Below are 22,955 nucleotides of genomic sequence, written 5' to 3' on the forward strand. Positions count from 1 at the left end.
ACCCGAAATCTGCGACACGTCACAGGGCTCCTAGACAGCGAGAGTCGCGGGCTGGGGAGGGCTGGCGTCTGCGAGGCCCTGTCTCCTTTTTGCTTTCTGCCAGCCAGAGCTGCACTTCCTGTGATTCTTTCCTAATGTGCTTTTCTGCCTTTCTGCGAGAGTTGACCAAAAATGTCAAGATTGCTGGCTATTTCAATCCCAAAATATCCATGACCTTGAGCAGAACATACATGATTTCTTTCTTAAAAGGGAAATGGCAGAACTGATGGCAAACTTCTTTATCTAATTTTTTCTTCCAAGGGAATAATAGGTATCTTGAAAGAACCCAGCAAAAATGTGATGCTGTACTGGGAAATCTAAATTCTAATTTTAATGAGACTCGTTCAACTAACCAGCTGACAAGTATCAATGTCACTGCTTCTAGGCTGAGTTAGAAACTGGGTTCCTAGCCTCTCTTCCTCATTCCCCCGTCTCCTCACATGGGAGCCAACTGTAACATAAGAAACTTAAATGCTTATCTCCTCAAAAAAATCTTAAGGATAGTTGAACTTTCACCAGAAAAGACAGGCAAATCTGATGAGAGAAAGAGGAGGTTGCTGCCTCTTTGGAAAAACATAAGGTGTCACACCAGAGCTGGTCCTAGAAACGATTTTGAAGTGTGTATTTGTGCGTATTTCCTTATTGTTTCTAGTCGGCACGTTCTAACCCGCCGGAGAGCGGCGCCTCCCTGCCACCCCACCGAGGCCCCAGTCCCCTCCCCGCGACCACTGAGCCTCTTCCAAAGCTGCTCTCCAGTCGCACCCGCAGACGCTGCAGTCTATGCCGCTGTGGGTCAGTCCAAGTAAACCTGTTAATCTCACGAGTGTGCACCGAAGAGCGGTCCTCTCTTTACTTGTGGAACAAAAGACCTTTCCTTTGTTAAATGAACTTTAGGCCTCCTTGTGTGGGATTGGGACTGTAGTGGTGGTGCAGGCAGAGAACTCCCTAGAGTACTCTCAGACTGACTTCGATGATTAATTTTAGATCCAGGCCCAGCAATGGCAATGAGTCTGTATAAACACGTCCCATACAATCTGCATTTGAGAGAATTTTGTGATTTGTCACACTTGTACTTTGCAAGCTCCACTTCCCTAGTAGAGCACAAACACCTACTAAATTGTCTTTCCTTGAAAATAATAATAGTAAATCATTTGCCTGAATGTTTTCCCAGCTGTTTTCCCACAATTTGGGAGGTGAACAGAGATGACCTGTTTCCCAATTCTACAGATTGTGAAATCAATGCCCAGAGAAGCTGAGGACCATGTTAAGGGTCAAAGATCCCAAGTATTCTCCAAAGGCTTCCCTTCATGCTGGTGGTTTCCAAATGTGACATCAAAATCAGATTCTTGGATCCCACCTCCAAGAGGTCTGGCATAGGCCTAGAAATCTGCATGTTTGTAAAAGGTTCTCTAGTGATGCTGGTGCTCCGACAGATTCACCCTGATCAGGTAATAATATCAGGCAGGTAAGAAGAGGAAACGTTGACATAGCGTGGTGTCCCCTGTGGTCATTCCTTCAATCAATAATAAGTTCAGTTGGATGGGGCCCCAATCGGAACCAGACCTATAGGGAAAGACTAGTGATACAAAGAAAGTAGAGAATCCGGATTTGGAGAAGGAGCAGAAAACTGAAGATGAATTCCACAGTTGTCGTCTAGAGTTCTGTCTGTGAAAACATTAACTCAGATTCCCTGTCCAGAGCTGCTGCTGACCCTGTTAATCCCATACACAGAGCTAGTGTGGAAAAGCTGAGGAAGCCATTCCTTCCAGAAACCCAGACAGGCACCCCGGAGGCCGGAAAGCTCTCCTTTGGTCCGCACTGTGGAGCCACTTAAAAGCAGGAAAGCGGAGAACATTCTTCTTCATGCCAGTGTTTCAGCAAACGCAACGTTCAGACCAGCTCTCGGACCGTGTTAGATGCGAAATGCGAAGTCGCCACCGGGCTGAAGAGGCCTCAGCAGCAGGGGGGCACCTGCAAAGTGGCTCCTCCCGTAATTTACGGGGTGTCTTCAGTTCTGAGGAGAGCTGTGATTAACAATAAGAGATGTGAGGGGCTGCTGGGTGGTTCAGTCAGTTGGGCATCTGCCTTCGGCTCAAGGCAGGATCCCAGGTTCCTGGGATTGAGTCCAGCATCGTGGTCGGGCTCCTCTGCTCACGGGCGAGTCTGCTTCTCCTTCTCCCTCTGCCTGCCACTCCCCCTGCTTGTGATCTCTCCCTCTCTGTCAAATAAATACATAAATAAAAATCTTAAAAAAAGAAAAAAGAAAAAAAGAGCAAGGGATGTGGCACCAGACAGCCAAAGTTCAAATCCTGGTACCATGCCTTACCAGTGTGTAAACTACATCAAGTTATTTGACCTCTCTGACCCTCCATTTCTCCATGTCCTGGCGCTACTATGAGGACCAAATCTAGGGTTAATCTAGGGCAGCAGCAGGCACTTGGTAAATGCTACTTACTAACTATTACAATTACTATTTTTAGTTCTAAAAGGCAATAAAATAACAATATAATATTTGATATTTCCATTTTAATGAGACGCATATAATCCCCAAATCTGTCAGCACTCTCTGTTTACAAACACTAGAAATCTAGTCTCTCTAACAGAAGCAAAAAAAGGAATAAACTGGAAGTCACGGGATAGCTCGCGCAATAGAAAGAAAGCTGGAGAACCAGGTCTCAGTAAGGGCAGGATCCAGGCAGCTCTGGAGACGGAGGTATCGGGAACCAGCTGGCAGTCTCTTCAGGCCCCTGTCCTTGGGATAAATGAGCCAAGTCGTTATTTCAGATGACTGTTTCTCACTTAAGGTTCAAATTCCAGAGCATCAGCTGGCTTGGTTGGGAGTTGAGTGCTCATCCCCGACCCAGGAGATGATGAGACATTCTCACTGAAACTCCCGCTAGGGGTGTCTGGGTGGCTCGGTGGGTTAAAGCCTCTGCCTTCGGCTCAGGTCATGATCTCAGGGTCCTGGGATCGAGCCCCACATCGGGCTCTCTGCTCAGCGGGGAGCCTGCCCCCCTCTGCCTGCCTCTCTGTCTACTTGTGATCTCTGTCAAATAAATAAATAAAATCTTTAAAAAAAGAAAGAAAGAAACAAACAAACAAACAAACAAACAAACTCCCACTAATACTCCAAGGGTAACTGAGTAAAACCAAGGTACTATTTCAAGACAGAGATGCCAGCCAGGCAAAGAGGACAGATGTCCATGATCATACCATCCGGTTACATTCAAAATGGTCTTTTATATAATAGTTGGTAGGAATCTGCTTGCACTTTGCCACGGATATCAAGATATGTGATAAAGCCCTCTGGGTAACCCCAAAAGGACACCAGTTTAACGCACAATGTGTTAGAAACATTAATATTCTCTAGCCCAAGCTCCTCAAAGATTCTTAAACTTGACCTTCAATGTAAGACCTTCCCTTTGAACCCAGTGTAAGTATTGAGGAGAGTAGGAGCTGGCAGACCACATAAACTTCCCAGAGGCTGGCCATATTAATTCCATTTTAATCAGTAAGCAAATAGTGCCTCTCCCCTAAAATAGGAGGGGGTGAGCCGGGCTGAATTCCATGCCTCACTGGAAAAATCAATAGACGCTTCCAAAAAATATATGTAGTTTTCAGAAAGTTAAAATTTGACTCGTACAGGGGCACCTGGGTGGCTCAGTTGGTTAAGCGACTGCCTTCGGCTCAGGTCGTGATCCTGGAGTCCCGGGATCGAGTCCTGCATTGGATTCCCAGCTTCACGGGGACTCTGCTTCTCCCTCTGACCTTCTCTGCTCTTATGCTCTCTCACTCTCTCTCTCTCAAATGAATAAAATCTTTAAAAAAAAAAAAAAACAACAACACTTGACTTGTACAAATAAGAACTGAATATATATCAAAGGTTTTACTCAACCTGTCAATGAATGGAAAAAGCTAGGAAAATGGTAAAACTGGTATACAGAGCATTTTGAGGAACTGAGTATTTATAAACATTTTGAGGAAGAATGTTAGAATATGATTCCTAAGTTAGATAGTAAACTGGTGAATGTCTTACAGGAAAATGAAACCATAACCACCATAGCCTCTGGGCTGCCTTTCAGAGCACAGCAACACTCGCACCTTGACTGGAAACAAACCCCTAAATTAACACGTAACGTCCCAGGCCTGAGCCATTAATCAGCTAAGTCCTTGGAGCCTCAAATGCAGGTGCATTTCCCAAGATGACTGAGGAATCCCTGGTGGGCGAGGGCTTGTGAAGCACTGCCCTGTATGAGGAGGAGGAGACACGATACGCTCTCTTGGCTTTATTTCCAAGCTCTGGATAATTTTCCTTAACAAGGGGATGTCAGTAGGGAGCAAGGACTAAGCAGAAGAAGCAAAAATGGCAAGGGAAGGCCTGCGTGAGGAGATCGCAGGCAGACGAGGTCTGTGTCCAGCGGCCGGGGACAAGAGGGGCGCAAGGATCTTCGCGAGGAGTCCCTACATCAGGTTTCTCTAAAGAAGAACCGTAATGGACATCTGCAGTGGTGACGAGTCACAGGGCATATTTCCCAAATAAAGAAGACACCAACAGCCTGTGTGGATTACAGGGTAGAATAATTGCATTTATTAAGATGTTTTGGTTGGTTAAATATCCTTGTTTTGTGTCCCAGACCACACAAAGTTTACTGCCTCTTAGTTTAATATTTAGGTTTCTGTTTCTTTCTGGAAATAGAAAACATTTTTCTTTCTCAGCTCTTTAGTTTTCGAAATTCCTAAAAATCAATTTCTTGTCTCTTAAGTCTTATAATTCAAGAACAAAGCAGCAGAATTCCAAGAGTATCTGTTTTAAAAGTACCATTACAACCTCCTTATCCTAAAACAAATGTGTCTTCATTTTTAGGAAGTCACATTAAGAAAGACATAAAAATGGACTGGATTTTTATTTTCTAGGATTATTTTCTTCTGCTATTATTTGACACAGGGAATGGATTAGATGACCTCTATGATCCCTTTATATTATTAGAGTCCCAAGGCTCTATAATAACTAGATTTCTCAAACGCTCATACACATACTTCAGTGACGGGTCATCAAAAGTTATACATTGTGGCAGATTTCAGCAATTCACCTTTTAAATTTCCTGTTATCAGTGCATTTTAAAATATAAAATATGTGTTAGAACACTTAGTACACTCTGCCAACTAAATTATGAGCACCTATAAGAGCTGGGATCCTGCCATCTTGTCCAAAAGTAAGTATAACAAGGTGCTTAGCACAGAGTAGCTGCTCAATAAATGAAATATCAAGAGATAGAGATCTTGATTGGAAAAATTGGCAAAATTAATGTGGTCTCTCCAAAATTGAAAAACACTCTGTGAGAATATTTTTTAAAAAAATATCTTTTCTGGGGCACCTGGGTGGCTCAGTGGGCTAAAGCCTCTGCCTTCGGCTCAGGTCATGATCTCGGGGTCCTGGAATTGAGTCCCACATCGGGCTCTGCTTCCTCCTCTCTCTCTCTGCCTGCCTCTCTGCCTACTTGTGATCTCTGTCAAATAAATAAATAAAATCTTTTAAAAATATATCTTTTCCCATTTGTGAATAGTTTATGTTTTAGAGTATGAAAAAGAAAACAGAATCCTTTGCTGTAAACTTCTACATCACAGGCAAAGCAATGGCTCAAATATCACTGGTAGGATTAGAAATCTATAGTGTTTGTTAAGATGTTTCTTCAGGAAATTTCAGGGTATCTAAAATATTTTTTTTTACTATGTTTATGTCTCATTTCTTTCTGGTCATTACCTGCAACTATCATAGAATGATGAAGCTTTCTGTCATTCTGTTTTTGCTGTTTTTGTTGCCAAAAAGTATTTATTAATTAATTTCTAACCCTCTGGGTCACTGTTTTTGGAAGAAACTTTATGCTCTTCTTTTAAAGCTATCTTAAGTTCTGCTTCAATGTGTTTTCAAAAGTGCCTTTTGGAAGGCCCTTGCAAAATTAAAAGCAGATGGTGAGAAATTTGTTTGTCAGACACCGAGCTATGAAACTGCTGGTGGTCCAACTGCGGCTGGAGAAAATAACATTTCATGTTAAAAGCTGACCTACAGGAAAATTATTCCATTCTGTTTGGAAAAGGACTGTCAGAATTCGTGCTGATGTGCACATGCGGTGATATTGTAATCTATCTCTTTTCTTGCTTTTGCAAGGGGGTGAGAGCAAGAAACTGGAGAAAATGTATTCTTGGATCTCTAGAAAAGCTCCTACTCCATTCAACCAATGAACGCTATTTCCACATGCTAAGACACGGTTCTAAAACCTGGTGATAATCAGTGAACTAGACACAGAAGTTCCTAGCCCTGAAAACTTTATAGTCTTTTAGCTGCGACAGACAAAAAATAAGAAAATAAGTCAAGAATATAATTAAAGATTATAATAAGTAGCATGAAGGAGATAAAAAAAAAGTTCATGTGGGGCACCTGGGTGGCTCAGTGGGTTGAGCCGCTGCCTTCGGCTCAGGTCATGATCTCGGGGTCCTGGGGTCGAGTCCTGCATCGGGCTCTCTGCTCAGCAGGGAGCCTGCTTCCCCCTGTCTCTCTCTCTGTCTGCGTCTCCGTCTACTTGTGATTTCTCTCTATCAAATAAATAAATAAAATCTTTAATAAAAAAAAAAAAGTTCGTGATAAGTAGTAGTGGCAGAGGGGGAACGAACAACAAAAAACTGGTTTAAAAAAGAGAATTTACCGACCTGTTTGGGACTAAGTCTAAATTCCTGCAGGGTGTAGACTACTACCTCAGAGTCATTCCGGAACATTTTCTTCAGCGCATCTCCCATCTCTGCTTTCCTCTCTGAGACAGTCCACACCCCCCGTCACCTCCCACACACAAACACACGTACACAAACGCACTCTCGTTCACAAACATAACTACCATCCAACAATCCAGGGAAGGGGAGAGGTCTCTTCCAAAAGCTTTCGGTGAGTAGAAAGGAGCTTTTCTTTGTGGGAAACCCTAACGAATGTCTTCTTACCTCTCCTTCGTTCTAACTGGGTTCCAGGCCCGCCCTTGAACCCATGGCGGCGGCCAAGGCCAGGGAAGAGGCTTGCTGGCTCACGCCGCCCCACCTAGTGCGCAGGCTTGAAAGTGGGTAAGAGCGGAACTCGAGAAGAAGGACGGATGGAGGCTGGGGGCAAAACAACCCAAGCCTCCGTAGGGAGACGGCCACTGACCCGAGAGCTGGAGAAGGCAACCGCGCGATAAGCCAGGGAGGCAGGTTCCTGTGCTGCGAGCTGCCAGTGGGAAGGTCCAAGGCAGAAAAGAGCTTGGCATGTTCAGTAACAGGGAACTGGAGGTATTTCTGAAATAGATCTTCCCTAAGCTCTGATGATGTAATCAAAAACTCTTTTCTAACCACCTAAGATAACTGAGGGGAAACATGTCAGTCCCACGGGAACCTGTCTACCCTCGGGTCTGCTTTTTCATGTGCAGACATTTTCCCTAGTATAATAAGAAGCTTTACAAGAGTTATTTCACTAAAGACCCTCATAGGGTGTAAAATGTCACACATGGTATAATTAAATAATTCTATATAAATTTCATTTTTGTTAGTTATTCAATTAGGGAGTATGTTTGACTGAGAAAATTTTCCTTGAGTTACTTGGTGAAGATTTGCTGGAATTATGGTGTTAGTGGCAGCAAACACAACTGCTCTTCTAAATCTGTGGTAAGCTGAGAATAAACAGTATGTGAGGTTTTACTTTCAATGCTATATCCTGAGCTAAGCTGAAACTGAGTATTTTCAATTACTGTTTAGTTGACCTCTAAAATTGCCTAATGTGAGATTCTGGTGTAGCTCCGGCGAAAGAGCTAGACTGGCTTTGAGATCTGACGGGGCCTCAATTTCAGCCCAGCCTCTCACCAGTGGTTTGACTCTGAGCCGGTTGGTTAAGCTGTCAGAGCCAGGGTTTGATCCTCATTTTACTATTAGTAAAACAGGATGCCAACACCCACCCTCGATGGCATAATGTACATGACAGTATCCAATAAAATATGCTCGACAGAACATTCTTCCTTTCCTAGGGAATCTTCACTTGAAATAAGAGGCACTAAGTAAGGAAAACTAAATTAAGTAAAATGCATTTCTCCTCTGGCAAGAAGATATTAATTATGGGATAGTTTTAAGAACAACTTAGCTTTCAGGTACACACTCATGAGTTTCCCTCGTAAAAACATACTAGGGTTTGACTCGAGCTATCGTTAGAGTCGGTTGTACTAATGTAACTGGTGCCGGATTCCTCATGACCTTAATGACCCACACCTAACACAGATTTCAAATTCCTAGAATCTGAACGGTCATCTCCAAAGATGATTTAAAAAAAAAAAAACCCTGCAAATAAAAGAAAGGACAGTGGATAAAGGAAAAAAAATTAATTCTTGTACTTTTCGGAAGAATCCAAGTTTCTCAGAATTATTTTTCCACCTCAAAGCTCTGATACAGATTATTAGCTGTGAAATGCTGGAAGAAGCAAGGCTAATGCTTTCAGTTAACTGCTAGAAATACACCACTTCTGTCTCTCGGTTAAATGGCCCTGCTCCGCACCCCCCACCAACCCTTTCGGGAACCGGCCTTGGCGGGAAGCCTCTCCGAAGGCCGGATGCGAGCAAGGAAAACGGAGAAGGAAGAGGGGAGGAGGGAGCATCCCTCTCCCCGTCGACCTAGAAAGCTGCCTCCCCACTGTGTTTAGCAAGCCCATTACCCATTTCCACTGGGGCTTCGTGAAGAGAGGGCATGGCTCTACTTTTTTTCCTTCTAATTTTTAAAAATTTTATTAAAAATGCATTTCCTCTCAACTCCCACCAAAAGCATAAGCACAGAAAGTAGCAAGTTAAAGGCCTACCTAATCTCACCTCCCAGAAAAATCTATTTGAGACAATATTTTGGTCTTTTTATTTTGAATATCATAAAAAGACAGATGATAGCTAGATAAAATAAATATATGATACATAGTAAAATACATACATATTTGAACATGTAGTTCAAATACAGTTCGAACAGGAGACCCGACTTGTCTCTAGCCCACACTTTCCACTTGCCAAAGCTATCCCTGTGTATCCATGTTCATTCATCAATTATGTGACAAGAATTACTGAGCTACTACTACACACTAGGTGATACACTAGGTATGTGGAATAAACATACATTTATATCACTCAATCTTCGTATCTAATAAAACAAATTACTTAAATTCAAACTGATGACTTGATCTTCCCTTATGTAAGTTTTTGTTTTGTTGACTTTAGGGACCTTAAGTTTATTCTTACTTGATATGGTCCAATATAGTCTAGAAAAGAAAGACTCCTCTCAGACCCAAGCATCCATCAGGAATCCAACAGAAGCACTGGCATTACATCCTCAGAAGCAGTTTTATCATCTTGCATATCCCCCATCCAAGAACAACCTATCCCGTTTCATTACCACTTTTCCCTAACTGGAGGGTCAGAGGGGTATGTAGGACAAATCCACTGCAACACTACTAGCGCACCTTTGAATTTTGGAGACAAATAAGAAAGGAAGCACAATGTAAAAAGTTAAAACACTTGATTGCAAAACTTCAGAGCTCAAAGTTTCAAAAAATCAGGTAGTTGCAGTCTTTCTATGAGAAGATCTACAAATGACAACAGAGATCCTGATAATTTGCCTATTCATTTAAATAGATAATTCAGCTCATATTAAATGTATGAAGTCTTATTTCCTCATGAACATTTATGCTCACGCCTTCAGGGCAAGACAAGTGAGCCTGTAGCAGTCCTAACCAGGTCCCCTCTTACAGGCGCTATTTGGTGATAGAGTCAGGACTTAACACAGACAGTCCAAGGCTACAGACAAAGCTCTTAAGTATTATTACCTTCTCTTGCCACTAATAAATGGTCACCTCTGCCCATTTCGCCTCCTTAAATCCCAGTTTCTGAATCCAAGAACTAATTCTTCCCTCAGAAGAGCATTATAGTAATTACTGATCTTGTATGTATAGCACTAGAACTCTGAAGACTCTCACATGTTTACCTTCTCCGAGGTCATCAACTTCGTCGTGGATACCAGCAAAAGACCCGAGACCCCTGAGTGAGAGTGAAGGACAGTTTGTGACTCGGAGCACGACCAGTACCAGAACACCGGCATTCGCACGAGTCTCCTGAGCCCTGACACGCGGGATGATGCCCAGAAAGCTAGACGCCACCTACCCGGGCAGTTGTAGCACGGGACACGAAGCTCACCTTCAGCGAACCCAACTGTGTCGTCATGCGCACCACATCTGGCTTCCGAGCAGGCTTCCTGTCTGAACACCTGTTCCCACGCCTCCTGGGTCAAACCTGGGACAGGACTGCCGGGCCGCGAGGTCAGCGCATGTGCAAATCCCCTGGAAGGCAGAGGGGAGCGAAGGCAAGCAGCGCCTCTTCTCACGAGCCGTGGAGAAACGTGAGCAGTCAGATGGCGCACAGCAGGCGTGTGACAAAGAGCAGTCATCATTTTCAAAAATATCACCATCCCTGACTAGCCCTGGACAACCAGTTGGGTCACTGATTCATTAAGGATCTCGAAGGAATGTTCCTTCCCACCTGCTTTCATGCCTCTGAGCGGAATTCGTCTTTCTAACAGGAGAGAGCTGCGAACTGAGCGCCGGGACCCCAGGTACAGAGGCAACAGGTCACGGCCACCATGTCCATATGCCTGCCCGCCTGCCGCCGGCCTTCCACGGCGCTGCCCAGTCCAGGACGGTTAGTGCAGAGGCGCAGGCGAGCACGTCCACGATGACAATGACCGGCCGTAGCGCGAGCCACGCTCCTGCTCGCCTAGGGCCAGCCTCCGCTGGACAGCCGGCTTCTTTCTGGCCCTGCTCAGGGTCTTCCGGTGCGGCCCCACCAAGTCTGGACACGCTCGGCCCCGAACGGCTGTGCACGTCGGCTTCCCTAGAAGTCTGTCTGTGTGCGCACCGAGACACACAAACATACATATTGCGCTTCTCTGGCCCGAAGCTGAGTGATACAGAACTTAGTACCTGAGACGGTCCAAGAGGAGTTGAGTTCTCTGGATCTGTCCTGGATTTTCTGGAATTGGTTCTCTAATCCGATTAGATTTAAGGGCACTGAAGATCCTACTTCCGCTGGTCACACGTGCCCGGGGGAAGAGGCCTGCTGATGAGACGGCGGAGATGGAGGCAAGGTGGCTGCTCACGGCAAACTGCGGGGTCTGATCTCACAGACTTTCTTTGAATCCCTCCACGCCAATTCCCACTTTACCCCACATTTTTCCTTCTCTGGGGCCTGCAAATCCTGAGTCCACTAAGATTTGCGGAATGACATGATTTGTGTCTTGAATCCCTCCGGGCAGGCACTGAAGCAGGTTAACTCTCTCACCCTATTAAATTAGTTACCAAACCCCAATCTAATTTCTATCTCCCCAAATTTGTGAAATCTTTTACCTTCTTCCACTCTTATCAGCTTGTAGTACTCGTTTATTTTTAGTGGTATGTTAGAAAAGAAAAAAGATAAAATAAAATATGTGTTCCATCAGTGCTATTCAACTGGAATCCCAAATTCTTGTTTTAGATGTGTTTCAGGACTGATCCATTTTCTTATCAACATTAGAATGTATTTATATAGGGTGCTGAGGTTTTAATTACATTTCCAGTTGCTTGTGCGCTCTCTCTCTCTCTCTCTCTTTTGTATGCTCGCAGGTAGCAGGTTAACTAAGGGATTATACTGTCGTGCAGTGCAATTATTTCCGTCAGATGACTTCCCTGCATGTTATGTGGAGGAAATTCATTAAAGAGGGACCTGGGAGCTGACTAGAAAACAAGGCAAACCCATGCCCAGAGCCTTGGAAGATGAGTCCAAGGCCACAGCATTATGGCAACCTGCTGCGGAAAGTATATTCCTCAAGTGATGCAGGACGGGGAGAGCCCAAGAGGGTCAGAGAGCTTGGTCCGGGCGAGGCTTAGCCCTGCCTCCAAGGGATGGAGGACATGAAGTCAACTGGACTGCGTCTCTATGTTCTTTTAAAGGTTTACAGGTATGGTCACAAATGCCAATAATTTTAAGGTAGAAGGTGGGCCATAAGAATTCATTACATTTTTCTCTGATTGCATGTTTAAAATTTTTCACAATAAAATATTAAAATAATTAAAAGATGATGTGTGCCTCTTGATGAGAGGAAGGCAGAGTCAACGTGTTGTTTTAACTTGGCAATAATAGAAAACCCAACGAAGAGCTGCATGACGACACCCATGACCAGGTCTGCTCTCTTTGAACCATTGGTCCCTTGGACTCCCGTGCTCACTTACAGTCTATGTACAGACAGGTAGATAGAGAAGGATTTTTTTTTTTCAACATTAAAGGGCAAGCCACATATACCAAAGCCCTTTACCTATAAATACTACAGTTTCTATTTGTTTAAAAGAAGATACCATCTTACATACACATGGCATACATAAACTACAGTAAATTTAACATTGCCTCAGCATTTTATCTATTATCTCTATTACAACGTCAACTTGTAAAACAATGTCCATGAAGCTATTTTCTTTCATCCAGAACATGACCCAGTAGGATACCTGTATTTGAGTTTTGTATCTCTAGGCACCACCACAAAATTGTCAGAATCATCCATCAGCCACTCTGCCTGGATCATCTCTATTCCATAGCCCCCATGTCCCCAGTCATTACCTGCCGGCATGGGGGAAGGAGACCATGTTCCTCAGGCTACCCTCTCCACTGTCCTAGGCTTGTCTTGAAGGATGCAGTCCATCAAGCCAGCAAGATAGTCTTCCATCTTTTCTGAGAAGGAAAATTTTTTATTAAAGAACTGCTTTTAAAAAAAAGTAAAGAACTGTTTCTGTACAATTAGAGAAAATGAATCAGTCCACATGAAAGGAATGTCCTCTGAAAAGGACAGTCTCTGTTCTGTTTCTCACAGCCAAAGGTGTTATTCTTTCCAAACATATCTGCTATTCTAATACCAAAGAGCTCCCTTCTGTTGGGCTATGTTTGGAGTATTGTCTAGGGAATCTCCAAAGTCTGGGCTTGGAGGCAGGAAGGAGGGCGTGCTGTGGCTTCTCAGAGGTGACCAGAGGCGGGAAGGAAGTTTGCTTTGGCTTTGCTCACCCTGCAGCGTGGAGGGCTGCAGACAGAGGCGGAGGCAGCAGACAAGCTGCTGGGGCTTGTTCGCCCTCCTGGGTCAAAGGAAAGGTGACTATTTCCCAATGGCCTTTTCTTCATAGGTCAACGGATTTCCCTTCCTCTCTCGCCCCACAGAAGGTGAGGCGAGCTGTGAGAGGTGTGCAGGTGCATGGGTGTGTACGTACAGCGGTGCTGGTCCCCCGACTGCAGGATTCCGTGTACTCAAAGCAGAATGAGAGTAGTAAAGCCGAATCTATTGTCCCCCTTCCTCTTTCTTGTCAGGAAGAAGACAAAGAGGGAGAACAGGCTGGGAAGCAAAAGAAGACCTGGAAAAGCAATGTGTGTGCTGCCACGCAACACTCAGGTCACTTCCCACCACCGAAGTGTGAAATGGATTCCAAGCTTGACGCAGAAAGCTCAGTCCTGGCCTGGGCTCTCCCGACCTCATCTCTACTTCCCCATCCACACACCAAGAGAGCCCAGCTCTGAAGTAGGTGAGGGACAGAACATTTTTCCTGAAAACTGTGGCTTTTTGCATTTTAGACATCGTCTCCAGTATCACTGAGCCCAGAGCTATGTACACACTAGGTGGGCATCTGTATGGTAGGGAATATTCTATTGCTGTGTGGGATCCTGGGCTGGCTCAGAGTACAACCTAAGATTAGGGTAAATTCACCTCAGAATCTGCCATGTCTGTGGTGAAAATACGTCTGGAAAGCAAACTTTCAACATGACAAATAGGTCTCCCTCTGGAGTAGGCACCCCAGGGAAGGAAAGCCCCTTTCCAAGTCTTCAAGGTGCCTGATACGATGACGACGCATTCCTGGGTTCCGGTATTGTCCTGCTATCAATGGCCAAAGTCATCACGGTTCAGCCTCTCTGCCTGGGGGAAAATGAGGCAAAAAGTGAGAAAACAGTTTAGACTTTGGTAAATACGGAGAAAGAAACAATGAAAAGGGAGAACTGATCCAGCTGCTTGGAAGGAATAGGAATGTTCCTGTTATCCTCAGCCACGCACCTCCCCCCGACACACACCCTGATCCAGTCCCACCTTCTGGGTTCTGGAGGCTCGTCAGGCACGGTGAGCACACTCTTGCCATCCCGGAGGAAAGGGACACGTATCCTCTCTCTGAGCACAAGATAATGTTGTAGAAACACTGTCAAGCAGGTATCACTCTTTCCCCGATCTGGGGGACGCAACCTGAATGTGCTCCTTCAGGCCACGCTTGATATCAGGCAGGATGTGCACACAGTCTGATGATCGGGGCTGAGGTACTGTCTTGTGATTTTCAAGCTCCTGGTAGACCCTGGTAGATCTCCAGGGACGTCCATGGTTCATACAGCACAGGTGAATCCGACACTTCTCTCCCCAAGCACAGGGGTTCAACAGATTGCCTTGGCCCCTAATCCAGTGCTCTGAAGCCAGCATGGTCAAGGATACCAAGCAGGTCCTCATCCAGGCATATCCATGTCATCCGGTCAAAGCCACAGACTTGCACAGGGGAGTGTCTGGACGCAAAAAAAGACATCAAAGAGACACTACCACAGAGAAAGAGGCTAAGGTGACTTGTGGGGCCCAATGAAAGGTAAAGTGAAAGGAACCCTCGGAGGCACCTGATGTACCGCCACCAAATCGCAGGCCTGGACTGGGAAGAACGGCTTCATCACGTCTTTTTCCCAGTCTCATCACCTTACCCAAGCACCCGATTCACGGGCCTAGAACAGCAAACTTCCTCTTTTACAGAGAATGCCCGTCTTGTAGGCGCAGCACCACCCACAGGCGGTCAGGATTAATTCCAACTCTTAATATAGCAAATAAGAGTGCACATCCCTCATTTGGCTTGCCTCTCATAACATTCAGAGAAACAAATCCAGTACTAGAGAAGCTCAGACGTGACCATCAGTCTGGGGACCTTCGCCATGAATCCACAGACCAAGAACACCTTGCCAAGGGCTGAATGACATTCTGAGGACAAATCCAAAGACCCTGCTTCCCAGACTTTTCCTTATCTCTAAAGATACACAGCAGATGAAGTGTCCAGACAGGACTGAAAGACACGGGGGGCTGGTAAGAAGGGACCCCCCCCCCATCTTACTCTGCTTCTAAAGCACCAGGTTTCTCCCTTCCAGGACCAGCCCATATGAAAAAGAAGGAGGGCAAAACCCATTAGCTGAATAGTGAAGGACCTATTGCTCTTTAAAATAATGTTTCAAATACTCTAGGCTCACTCCTCAGGCTCCCAGTGTTGCCCAGGGTTCCCAAGGGTCACTGGGCACTTTGTTTATAGAGTTGTGCTCTGAGGAGATACTGGTACAGAACACAATGAGAATGGGGCCCGCAGAATGAGAGAATCCCAAGCCCTGTTCCCTACCGAATAATACCGCTAAAACAAGGCCAATCAAAATGCATCAGTGGATTGGTAGCTTGGAGTGGAGGTACTCTGCTCTACACATTTTTGGAGACTGGTGTTTTAATGTAAAAACTTGTGGGGAAAAAAAAAAAAAGATGTACGTCGGTGTTTTAAATTATAGATCCCACAAGTTTATTAGCCATTTGTACTTTTAAATTAATTTCTTGTTCATTACTTTTAGCTTCTTTTTCTTCTTTAAAAATTTTTTATGGTGATTCAACTTAATTAACTTCTAGTGTATTTTTTGTTTCAGAGGTAGAACTTAGTGACTCGTCCGTTGCATGCACACCCGGTGCTCATTACTTCAAGTGCCTCCCGAATGTCCATCATCAACACCCGATTACCCCATCCTAACCCACCTCCCCTCCAGCAGCCCTCAATATGTCTCCTATAGATAAGAGTCTCTTATGGTTTGCCTCCCTCTGTTTTCGTCTTCTTTTATCTTCCTTTCCCTTCCCCTATGTTCACCTGTTTTGTTTCTTAAACTCCACGTATGAGTGAAATCACACGGGATTTGTCTTTCTCGGACTGACCCATCTCACTTAGTATAATGTCTTCTAGTTCCATCCGCATTGCTGTGAACGGGAAGATTTCACTGTTTTTGATGGCGAGGAATATTCCACGCTCTGCCTCTTCTATGTTTCAAGTACTTTTCCCTGTGTCATTTGTAGTCAACTTTTGTTTCTGCAGTATTTTTGCCTTGTAAGTACTTTACGTTTTTTTGTATCAATGCTGCCAAACATGATCTTTTTGACAATGTTAAAAATTCAGATGGTTTTAAACACCAGACTTTAACACAACTAAATGAACTAAAACGCAACTTTGTTATAGGAGGCAGAAAGTATTTATTTAATCAGAGGGAGAAAACTCTGAGACTATGAACATGCCTGAGGAGGTTTTCATGTGCTCTAAGAGTTTTAGCGAAGGCGCCATGGGCCTTGATAGAGGCATTCACGATGAGGGCTTGAGGGTTCTTCAAAAGCAAACTGTAGCTCTGAAAGGAACTTCTAGTGACTAAAATGTTGAAGATGTTACTTGCCCAAAGTGGGACTGGCCAATTCTCACATGTCCACTCTGGTGAAGAAGTCCTTGTTGTTCATCCGACTTTCCTGCTCCGGGCAGCAGGAGAGCAACGTGAGGGCGGATCACCAGGAAATACCCGAGAAGCAGAGAAACTGCACTGTCTGTGGTGATCACGAGCAAATACTTCTCTTCTCCCTTCCTGTGAAACCCGTTCTTTCCTCCTTTGCCTAGCTGATTTGTACTGCTTCTAGTCTCATCTTAAGGCTTCCCGAAGGTTTCCCTGACTTTTCTGTGTCTGTCCCACGGGCCATCTGTTTTGTTGCTTCTCAAATGTTCCCATAGCAAACTGTGCTTCCCACGTTACAGCATTTATCACTTCAGAAGATAATTATCTGCTCACCTCTCTGCCTCCCTAACTACATCACATGCTACTTGAAGCAAAAACAGTGGCCTATCTTGTTCACAATTATGTTCCCTGCACCCGGCCCAACACAAGGTAGAATTTATCTGTGGCACAAACAAAGGACGTGTGTACGGCTCGGTAGGAAGCGCTGCGTCGGTCTCATGTTTTCTTTCTGCACAGGAACTTAGCAGGCTGGATTAAAAGTTGTCTTCCACATGGGCCAAGAAATGCCTCTGGTTGGGCAATAGGTCAGCATTTGTCTCCAAAAGAAATACGGAGAACTATGAAAACAAACTTGTGGTCATTTGAATCTATCTCCTCGTTAGCTGGGGAAGCTCAATTTTCATTCCAGAGAATCATTCCTCTTGTTTATTTATTTTGTTTTAACTTGAAAAGGAATCAAAATGCTAACATGGAATGCAAGTTGTTAAACAACATCAAGGGGTAGGGGCAGGCAGGAAGAGATGGAAACAGACAAAAATAACAGTGAAAATAAACGGAGTCAAACAGCACTTCAAAACACAGTCTTATTCTGAGACAACAGAGAGCTACCTGATGCTCCTTATGATGTAGAATTTCGACCAATTTTTGAACTTCAAGAGGAAAGCACAAAAGCAAATACTTGGTTTGAATTGGGAGTTTTTCTTAGATATCAAACAAAACAAAATACTCCTTTCTTTTTCCTCAGGAGGGATCTCAGCCAAGAAGGCAGGAAGGAGGAGGAGGAGGAGGGAAGAGAGAGACGAAGAGAGAAGGGGGGAGGGGGGAGGGGGAAGGAGGGGGAGGAAGGGGGAGGGGGGAGTGGGCAGGGGAGGGGAGGAGAAAGAAAACAAATCTTGAAATTTAGTCTTCTTGAATCAGAGTACGCCACATAGGCTGAATATAAATACTAGAATAGGGAAAATATTGGACGGACAGACCACCAACTCCGCAACAAAAAGAAAAACTGTGCCTGTTCATCTTAATGATTTTTTTTAATGTTCTCAATCCTTTTAGGGAAAAAATGGTCCTTCTGTACTCAGGCTGAGCGGTTAATATTTAGGTATTTCAGGGGTGTCTGTATAGCTGACCCCTGCCCATTCTCTCCCAAACACACACCCACCTGCTACCACCATAGCCCCACTGAAAAGACGAATCTTGGGCAGCACATCATGTCCCTTTCCTGACCACAGTTGCCTGAACCAAGGTCAACTTCTTCGCCCACTATACCAATCAAATAGAATCTCTCGATTTGAAACAACAAACGCTAAAGTTAATTTGGCTTTCATTCATCCTCCTGTATGGACAGAATACATTTCTGCCGCTCAAATTACTGATTTCAGTCTATTCCACTGCAACGCAGCAAAGACAGACAGACGTGGGAACGAAAGACTGAAGAAGGAGTAAAGGAGGAAAAAGAAACACACTCAGGAGTTCCACGGAGTTAAAATAATAGTACATTAGCCCTAGATATGTTTTCAAAGTGATCCAAGACATTTTGACTTATTGAAAGCCAACCCTTGTTATTGGGATTGAATATTTATAGATACTGAAAATATATACTTCAAAGCAATTTACTGGTCTTAAAATTTCTAAAATGGGTTTCAACAGCCTCAATTTAAAAACTGCACTACCTCGGGGCACCTGGGTGGCTCAGAGGGTTAAAGCCTCTGCCTTCGGCTTGGGTCATGATCTTAGGGATCGAGCCCCGCCATCAGGGACTCTGCTCGGTGGGGAGCCTGCTTCCTCCTCTCTGTCTGCCTGCCTCTCTGCCTGCTTGTGATCCCTGTCTGTCAAATAAATAAATTTTTTTTAAAAATTGCAAAAAAAATTGTACTACATCATTAAGCCATTATGAAAGTAGCTATGAATTCTGAATTTAGTATAAATCAAGACAGAAAGAAAAGATATAATTCACTTTCTTTGGAAAATATGGAATAAAACTGAAGGAAATAAAGCCATTTTCAAGAGAGTATTAAACAATTTTTTAAATATAGAAATCCATTCTATACAATTATATCTATGTATAGTTATAGTACATTAGTAGGTGACGATAAGAATTAACTGAATTCTAGGCAGTCTAACATAAGTAATTACAAAAATCATGTTCATTTATTCAACACTTACTGAAATCTCCTATACCAGGCCTCTGCTAGGCACTGAAGATACAGCAGGGAACAAGATAGATGTAAATTTCTGCCACATGGAGCTCACATTATTCCGGGAGAAAATAAGCAACAAAATTAATAAAATATGCAATGTAGTCTGTTAGATGGTGATAAAAGAAATATAAAAAATGAAATTAAAAAGGGGATTTCCAGGGAAACCCTTAGAGAAAAATCCACATTTGAGGAAAAGTCTGAATGGGCCTTTTCAATGTATCCATTTACATTTTTAAATTAAAGCAATAGTGGTTTTATGAGAACCAATACACCAAGGGTACATTTTCTGTTCCTAGAGTGAGCAGACTCTCAAGGTGAGGTCACCGAGCCTTGGTCCACAGTCCTCAAAGTCCTGTGATGCCTTCCCACACTCCCGGACTCTCTCCCGCAGTTAATAACCCCTCCTTGCTATGTACAAATGTCTGTGAATACCAGGCTTTCTTCCCTGGTATAGTGCATTCTTCCTGGGTTTTTGTTTTTTGTGTTTTTTGGCTCTATTTCCCCCATGTGTAACACAAGAACTTATTCATTATAGGCACTTAACTTTTTTTTTTTATTTAAGATTTTATTTATTTATTGGAAAGAGAGAGGGAGCATGAGGGAGGAAGGGCAGAGGGGAAACAGACTCCCCCCTGAGCAGGGAGCCCCACGGGGCCCCACCCCAAGACCCCAAGATCATGACCTGAGCTGAGGGCAGACGTTTAACCCACTGAGCCACCCTCAATTCTTTTTTTTAATTCAACACCATCTTTAAAAAAATAGCAAAAAGTAAGCACAATTGGAAAACACACATCTCAGCATTGGCTAGACTAATCCTGAGCCAGAGAATAAAACTTTTTCTGCCTATAAATCCTTCAAAGGCTTCTCTTGGCCAACAGGAAACAGGTGTCCGGAGACCTCAAACAGCCATTCCAGGCCTGGAGCCTCTCGGCATTGCTCCCCAGCCTGTCTCCCGCCAGCACCCCCTCCGCCCATGCCAGACCTACCGACCTGCTTGTTTCCTGAAAGCCCAGGCTCTGAGCTTCTGCAGAGGCTGTTCCCTGTGCCCAAAGTTCTTGTTCTCCTCCTGCGTCTGGCAAATTCCTACTCATCTTAAGAGTCTGTTCTAGTTTGACTTACACTGAAAAGCCTTCCTTGATTTCCTCAAGAAGAATTACCCTTTCTGTTTTGTAATCCTCAGCTACTATATTTACCATGTTATGGTGTAACTGTTTTCTTATCTGGCTTCTCTGCTTGACCAAGAGCTCTCAGAGGTTAGAGAGACCGTCTCATTCACCTCCGCGCGGCCAGCGGCCAGCGGTAGTGGAGGCACGCAGGAGTTACTTCATGAGTCTCAGATGAGTGAATGTTGAATAGATTTTAAATATTTGCTTAAGAACATTCAGCAAGACACTGTCAGAGGGAACACAGGAGAACAAGTCTCTGTTGTCCTTTTCTCTCTGTATCGTTCTGCACATGGAAATGGTAAGGCTTCCACTGTAGAAGCATCCAAGTCCAAACCGGGCACATTATCTGTTGAGAAGCAAGGATCTCTTGAACCCTTGGTGATAAAACACATATGTAGCAGGTGCTATTTCATATGGTATTAAAGATTTAAAACACATTCAAAATTAGCATTGTGAATCACTAAACGGAAGAATTTAAGTATCTGGTTTTCAGTGGGGACATCTGGCATGATCTGGAGTTTTTTTGGTCACATTTTGGGGGATGGAGCTGCTACCATCACTTAGTGGGCAGAGGTCAGGGATGCTGTTAAACATCCCACAAATCACACGACAGCCCCCACAGCAAAGATTTATCTAGCCCTAAATATCAATAATGCTGAAGTTGAGAAACCCTGAAATACCCCCCATTTACCTCAAGAAAATATAACTTCCTTTTTTACAAGTTACTATAACGACACTGAAAGTTATTCGGGCTCTTACATGGATATGGCTGCTTCCTACCAACTGCTGGGTGTTCGGCTTCGAAGGCTAATTATAAAACGTTGTACTCTGACCTGAGCAAAAGGTCAGTGTCAGGGAAAAGGGAAGGGCCTGGTGTTCGTGCTCCACACTCCATCAGCAGCCGTCTGAACGCCGCTGAAACAATTATGTGGTAATAATCATCACACTCAATCTCAGAAACATTTCGATGAACTATTAATACACAGTAATGAAGGCATTAATGCTGATCAAATGGGCGGAAACTATGGAGAGAATCACTGGGCCACTGCGCCATGAGATCATCAACCTTTGTAATATTTTAGTAAAGCAGACAAGGCCGAAGTAGTTTTAAAATAAGGAAATACATGGAAGCAGAACCAGAAAATATAAAAATATTCTAAACGAAGACACCTAAGGGTGACGAGTCACCCGGACCCCAGAAATAGGTCAGTAATAAGATGAGGGGGACAATATTCCAACCCTACCTGCTTCCTCCAGTGACACAATAGCAATGTGGCGCAAGAACAAATTTCTACTTCCGTCTTCAACTTCTCACTGACTATATGTTGATTGTCTAGGGGTGATCTTCACTGAGATTTCCCTTTGACATACAAAGTCTAACATTTCAAAAACTGAGCTGATCATTTTCCCGTCATAAAAGGAAACTTGAGTGTGACGTTCAGTGGCGTCACCCAAGTTCGGAGCACCAGGGGTCGCAGTCCTGTTCTCTCGTGTGTCGGTCCGCACCCGCACTTCACACCACACTCCCTTCTGGATTTGCAGGACGCGGCATCTTTCAGATGTGGTCTATTCCCTTCTATGTCTGCCCTCTAAAGCCGCTACCTTAATATAGATCCGGATCATTTATGCCTAGGTTTCTGTAACGACCTCGGACTGTCTCTCACGTTTGGAGGTTCCCTAATCCCTCTGTCTCACACGACATCGTGAGAACGACAGTCACAACAACACTAATGACGACCCTAGCTGTAGTTTGTGTGTTTGCAGCTGAAGGTCGGAGTCAGACTGCCCAGATTTTAAGCACTTAGGTATGAAAGTCATTTCCTCTTTCTAACAACCCAGTGAAGGAGCTACTATGATTTTCCCCATTTTAAAAATGAGAAAACAGAAAGTTGAGGCTGGAAATCCCTTGCCCGAAAATGGCACATCTACTAAGCTCTAAGCCAGGGTTTGGTCCGAGTCTATCTGACACCACAGGCCGAGCCCTAACCGCTGCCCATGCCCCGGCCTGAGGCTACCAAAGAGTTCGTAAGTTCTCCATCCCACCGTGAGGCCGCACTTCCTGTAACTGGGTCTTATGAAAACATCCTTTGTCCTTCTGTATTCCTTCCACGTGTCCGCGGCCAGCCGCCTTTATCTTATTTCGTGTCCCGCAGTGGTGGTGCTACTGCCCGCAGACCTACACGTGCTTACATCCCGTCTCTCCACGAGGCGCAGGTCTTTTCAGGGCTTGTTACTCTGCCGTGTTCTTCCACGGTAGCGGCTGTACCACTCCTGAGTATCACGTGCTCCAAGATGAATCTTTCAATCACTCACGTGAAAACCTTTCACACATAAAACATACAGTGCATATAGGTGGATACCTATTCTAGATATTATGAATGTAAAGAATCAAACTGAAGGTTTCTAACAGATAAGCAAAGCAAGCCGGATTTAGAGACCCTGAAAATAGAAAAATCTTAAAGCTTCATTTATTAATTCCACATATAGGGACGTACAAACCAAAGACTTTATTTTCCCAGTCATCTAAGACTGGCCTAATCATGTCAGAGTGCGGCCCTGCTTAGAGCATGAAGTCTCCCAATTCTTCCAGTTCCATACGCCACGGACACTGCAACCTGGAGTGGAAGTCAGTGGGGGCAGGT

At 44.3% G+C, this 22,955-nt stretch overlaps 2 long non-coding RNA genes across 2 annotated transcripts in view; both read right to left on the bottom strand.

Moving 5' to 3' along the window:
• Positions 1 to 20,218, bottom strand: part of LOC132013387 (uncharacterized) — a 59,348-nt gene extending 39,130 nt beyond the window's left edge. The window contains exons 1-4 of the long non-coding RNA XR_009402997.1: positions 20,138 to 20,218; positions 14,221 to 14,678; positions 13,846 to 14,052; positions 12,717 to 12,827 (exon numbers count right to left, since the gene is read on the bottom strand). This is a non-coding gene — a long non-coding RNA (uncharacterized LOC132013387). The remainder of the gene's footprint in view (positions 1 to 12,716; positions 12,828 to 13,845; positions 14,053 to 14,220; positions 14,679 to 20,137) is intronic.
• LOC132012801 (uncharacterized) lies at positions 2,549 to 3,849 on the bottom strand. Its single transcript, XR_009402762.1, has 2 exons — positions 3,683 to 3,849; positions 2,549 to 2,791 (listed from the first exon to the last, which is right to left on the bottom strand). It is a non-coding gene; the product is annotated as an uncharacterized LOC132012801 (long non-coding RNA).
• Positions 20,219 to 22,955: the final 2,737 nt, after the last annotated feature.

Source organism: Mustela nigripes, chromosome 3, assembly GCF_022355385.1.
Source record: "Mustela nigripes isolate SB6536 chromosome 3, MUSNIG.SB6536, whole genome shotgun sequence".
Classification (NCBI taxonomy): Eukaryota; Metazoa; Chordata; class Mammalia; order Carnivora; family Mustelidae; genus Mustela; species Mustela nigripes.